Raw genomic sequence first — 5,812 nt, 5'->3', positions numbered from 1 at the left:
CAGGCTGGAGTGCTGTGACTATCAAGTCTCCCACTCAGATCTGACATACTTGTGCCTGTTCCAGTGTAGCGAATGGGGTGGGGGGAAGTGTCTGTCCTATTTTAGATTTTAAATGGAATCCTGCTAAATGCAATGTTATACAACATACTTCATTTCCCAAACATTATAAATTGGAGATCTTTCCATGCTGATACATACTTATATAGATCTATGTTGTTTGTTTGAAAATCATATTATATTCCATCGCAAGTATGTAACAAACTCTATTTGTTCTGTGTTTGTCTTTGAAAGTCTTAACTGCTAATTCCAGAAAACGTACTGTGGGCTTCTTTTCCATCACTGCAGCCAATAACTGGTCTGACACCCTCTTGCTTGGCATGTCTCTCCCATTTACACGCATTAGAACCATCAAACATGTTTGTGTTATTATGTATTTGTTCAAAAAACAAAGCTTAGTTACTTGGTCTGTCTCAGTCAACCTCCACCTGTGGACTTGCTGGTGTGTATGAGAATGCATCCTTGATCAGGGTGGGATGCAGCTTTTGGCTCTTGCTGTCTGGTCTTCATGGTCCTGCTTCCTTCTGATTATCCTACAAGTCCTTGAAGCTCTGCAGAAGGGGGGGTGTTGAGGTAGGTTTGCAGGATGCAATTATTATTGCTGAAATTGAACCTCCACTTTCACCTATAACTCCATCAAGCATCTTCCCAGAAATGGTAATCCAGAAGCTTTCCTCTTTAGTTTTTCTATCTTTGTGAGCTATCAACACAATTAACACTACAAAGAAGAGCGTGGTCCATGCTGCTGACCATTCTAAGCAGAAAGAATGTACTGAAGACCTGAGACTAGAACTGAGTGCCTAAGCAGGGGCAGGGTTGAGCAGCCAGAGGGCTCTCCTTGGGAGGAAGTGAATTGCAACTAGACAAGGAAGAGAATTCCAAACTGTGGACAAATATCTCACTGGATACATAGAGATTGCTGACCCCTGGTGTCTTGAAGCCAGCAAAAAGAATCCAATAACAGCACAGAGAAAAGAACAGATTCATGACAAATCCAGCTACAGATACTAAGTTAACCTAATCACTTTCATGTGAATTTGGAGTCATTTAAAATAAATCACAATAAATAAATGGGGTAGAAAATAATTTGAAATAATTGCTTTTCTCAAGGGTGATAGTTTTAAAAAGCAGAAATTAAATTGTTGAGATGAATATTCTAGTGCCAGATGTCTCAAGGACGTGGGCAGGCAGGGCCATTGTGGGTTTGTCTTGGCAGCCCCATCTCCAGAGGTGCTGAGGTCACCACTGCTGTCCTGGCCACATCCAGTGTACCCATTGCCCTCCATCCTCTGTCCCTGAGATTGGCCAGGCCTGTGGCCAGAGCCCCCACCCCACAGAAGGGCATTAGGTACATTGCTGGGGGACAGCACAGGGTTGACTTGTCTATTCACCAAAATTTACAAATCAAGAAATTCCCAAAACAGGGGAACCCATTGCAAAGACTCAGCCATTAAAAAATTATTAACAACCAGTTCTGCTACCTATAAATAAATGGATTATTTTCCTCAGGAAGTAATTAAAATAATTTCAGTGCCTTTTCTTTGATATAATTTAAACAGCAATGGGTGTCCTTTCAAATTCATTGTGTCCTCTCAAACTCATTAGCAGAACCTTGTTCTCTCTCCCTTCACCTTCCTGTTGTAGTAACCCCCCCCCCACGGGCTTCTAAGGGAGCCTCTCTTTTCCCCAGAGCACTGGTATCACTGGGCTTGTGGACAGGGTATTCTTTTCCACTTCTTGTTGCTGTTTAAACCAGGCTCCCTACCACTTCTTTTAAAAGTCCAGCTTTGAACAATGGCATCAGGTTGGATCACCTGCTGTCCCTCACTGTTGGGGCTGCTACCCCCAGCCACTGCTCCACATGTGAATCCTTCAGCTTTGAACTCACTGGAGGAAGCGCTCTCCAGTGGTTACTCACATCTTCCTTTTGAAAATTTCGATGTACTCATGATTCTTCCAACCCAAGACTTCCTCTCCTCTTCTGGCCTTGTTGCCGCATCTCAGCCACTTACTTTCACAGCATGATCGTTCCCCACTTAAAGCGAGATCCCCAGGTGAGCAGCATCAGCAGCATCAGCAGCATCTGGGAGCTTGTTAGAAATGCACAACCACAGACTTCAAACTTCACCCTGGGCTTTCAGACTCAGACCTGCCTTTCTGTGAGCCCCACTGGTGACTTGTGTGCACATGAAAAGTTGGGACGCACTGACCTGGATCTACAACTATGTAGATATGTGTTTGTGGGAGGGAGGTGCACGTCTGCATGGGTGGGCATGTTCTGTCCAGAGTGATGCAGAGGAGAACAGAACATTGGGGGAAGAATAAAGTGGCACATTCTCTGTGGGAAAGTACTCAGAGGAGACCTGACATAGAGTGTCAGAGCCCTTCCCAGTCTTTCCTAGTAGACTTGAACAGCCCAACTCTGGGCTATTCTATGTGAGAACAGCTTTGGGACAATTTTAGAGTAAAATGCTTAGACTGCAGAAGGATGTGAGTGAAGGATAAATGTATCAAGTAGACTGTCATGGTTGGAGGAGGAGGTGTATTCTAAGCTTACACTAATGCTCGGGGAAAGAGGTTTGTGTTTTCCAGAAGATAAATGAAGAGGTGGATTGTGGAAGTTTGAATCAGGATGAAGTGTCAGGAGGGCTACCTAAGGTAGGACCTATAACCATTCTACTTATAGAGAGTAGGTGCCTGTAATATCTTTAAACTACTCAACTAGAAATTGGCACACCCAAACTTTAAGCCAGGTCCAATAAAGCCCATGACCATAAAACCCATGTTTTTGACTATTATATTACACTTGCTCTCCTTCAAAACAAAGTAATGTTCTTTTGGGTCCTCGCTTTCAACATGACAAAGAAAAGAAAAAACAGTGGTCATGCCAAAAAGGGCCGCGGCCACGTGCAGCTCATTCGCTGCATGAACTGCACCCGATGCATGCCCAAGGATAAGGTCATTAAGAAGTTCATCATTTGAAACATAGCGGAGGCCGCAGCTGTCAGGGTCATTTCTGAAGCAAGTGTCTTAGATGCCTATGTGCTTCCCAAGCTGTATGTGAAGCTGCGTTTCTGCGTGAGTTGTGCCATTCACAGCAAGGTAGGGAGGAATCGGTCTCGTGAAGCCTGCAAGGACCAGACACCCCCATCCCGATTCAGACCTGCGGGTGCCGCCCCACGACCTCCACCAAAGTCCATGTAAGGAGCTGAGTCCTTAAGGACTGAAGAACAACTATCTGGAAAAAAATAAAATGGAGATTATACTTAATATAGCATGTTGAGTATACCTGTGCCTGATAGAGTGGGGGTTTTGTGTATGTTACTTCAAGTGTGAGGTGCCATATAGTGATTTCATGGGGGAGGAGAGCTTCTTTGTTTAAATTAAGCCTTATTTTTTTTTTACATTCATGTACTTAGTCTCCACAATTTACATAGTTATAAATATTGGGTTAATTCAACCCAGCCAAGTTAAAGTTGGCATCTTAAACATGAGTGAAGAGTGTTGGAGAGAAAAGCCAGGAAAAACAACATCTGAGTGAGGAGCATTGGGAAATGACTTAGACTACAGTGTTCAGACCCCTGGTGGGTGACTTGAATGGGAACTGCATGGCTTGGATAGCTTCAAAGTGTTCTGGGATTCATATTCACACCCTCAACTTCAGCCTTGGAACTTGTCTGCTGGTAGGCCAGTTACCCAACGTACATACTCCTGAGGTACATTTTTCTAGAGTAGAAATGTCCAAGACATAGAGGCATTTCTAGAAACTTGTGGAAATCCCATCGAGGAAGGAAAAAAGTTCTACAAAGCATGGAGAAAAGCTATGCTTTATTTTGTCTGTGACAGTTGTTAGAATTTAGAAATTAGAAAGTTAACTAGGGTTGTATATGTTTATCTGAAAAATCTGTTTGGGAATGGATTGTTAAGGACTAACTTTTGCCAGCTGGGTTGTATGTTTTTCATAAAGCTAAATCTGTAGCTTGGGGTTTTTGATAATATATTTTGTGTTTTAAAAACAAAACAAAACAAAATAATGCAGTATTCAGGTAGTTCACCATTTGTTCAGAAGGCATTTGTTTAACACAGACAGTATGAACTTTCTTGTATAACGGGAATACAAAGACACATATAAGCCAAAGTCTTTGTCCTAATGGGTCTAATATACAGTGGTCCCTGGGCATCCATGAGAGAGTGTTTCCAGGACATTCCCCCATACCACAATCCAAGGATGATCAAGTCTTTTAAATGAAATGGCATGGTATTTACATATAATCTATTCACACCCTGTGTACTTTAAATCACCTCTAGATTACTTATAATACTTAATGCAAGATAAATGCTATATAAGTAATTATATTGTGTTTTTGTATTTCTGTATTATTATTTTTGTCATTTTATTTTTAAATATATTCAGTCTGTAGTTAGTAAAATCTGTGGATGTAGAACCTGAAGATGAAGGGGCAGACTGTTTTCATGCACACATACACTATAGTGTTAAAATAAAGAAGTTAAGATTAAACTATACATAAATGTTTTGGGGATTTTTTTTTTAGTACAGTAAATACTGAAATGACAAGCCTATGTTATTAGTGCAAAAGACAGGAAATGATTAAATGAGATTTTAAAAAGTGGGGATCAGAGTCAGATTGGAAAATGTTAAAAAGGGTTACTTGTTTATACACATAACTTACTATTAGGTTGAGGCATATGCTTGTATTGTTTGTTTTTGACACGGAAACACTGTAATGTTGGTAATTTGTTTATTGTTTGTCATTTGTCATTTGGGTGACAATGTTGTCTTGTGACTATGCCTTGCATTTTGTAGATCTGAAGAAAGTTGGTGCTGTTTGTGGGCTCAAGAAAATGGAGTGTCAAGTGGAAAAGAAAACAAACACTTCTGACATATTCTTCTGTTTGAGTATAACAGAGGAGTAAAGGCAGCCGAGGCAGCTCAAAACATTTGTGCTGTATACTGGGAGAATGCCATCAGGAAAAGCATGGCAAGGAAATGGTTTTGTCTTTCAAAGAGGCACACTTTGACCTAAGTGATTCTCTATGTTCAGGAAGACCATTGGGTTTCAATGAAGACCATTTAAATGCTTAAATCTGTGAAGATCCTTGTTAGTCTACCCTAGAACTGGCAAATGTTATGAACTGTGACCAGTCAACCATCATGTGACAGAGAATTCCATGGGCAAGTGGAAAAACTCTACAGACTTATGCATTAATCCAATATTTCCAAGTCAACATATATTCAACTTAGAAAAGGTTGGTTACCTAACATTTTTAACTTAATGGTTTTGAAAACAACAATCCATTTCCCATTAAAAATGGTATGCTAAACATTCTTTGATATCTCAATTCAGTCCTCAAAAAACTATCAAATTCATAATGTAAAAAAATAGTTAAAAAAATAAAGAAAACTTATAAGTTAGTACAAGTCTACAGTCCTGAGCTCTGTGGAATTCCGGGCTGTATTTGCTCAGAGCTCTAGCTTTGTCCTCTCGTCCTCTCAACACTCTCTTCTGTCACCTTCCCGAGGCTTATCCCATGTAGAAGAGGGTGCCACAGTCCCAAGCCTCACATTCATACAATAGCCCTGCAAAGAAAGGTAGAATACTATTTTACCTGACAACTAAACAGACTCCTAGTCATCACCTGGATTGGATCTATTTAGGTTACATGCTAATCCATGATTGAACTGTCATGATAATGGTAATGAAAATCAGCTTAAACCCATCTGAAATGAAGCTGA

At 40.7% G+C, this 5,812-nt stretch overlaps 1 pseudogene; it reads left to right on the top strand.

Annotated features, from left to right (window-relative positions):
• Nucleotides 1–2,913: 2,913 nt before the first annotated feature.
• On the top strand, nt 2,914–3,261 carry LOC110596065 (annotated as a pseudogene).
• The last annotated feature ends 2,551 nt before the right edge of the window (nt 3,262–5,812 follow it).

The sequence above is a fragment of the Carlito syrichta genome, unplaced genomic scaffold (assembly GCF_000164805.1).
Source record: "Carlito syrichta isolate Samal-C Ts95f unplaced genomic scaffold, Tarsius_syrichta-2.0.1 Scaffold306100, whole genome shotgun sequence".
Lineage (NCBI taxonomy): Eukaryota > Metazoa > Chordata > Mammalia > Primates > Tarsiidae > Carlito > Carlito syrichta.
Note: the sequence above shows the minus strand (reverse complement) of the source record. Positions and strands in the feature narration are given on the sequence as shown.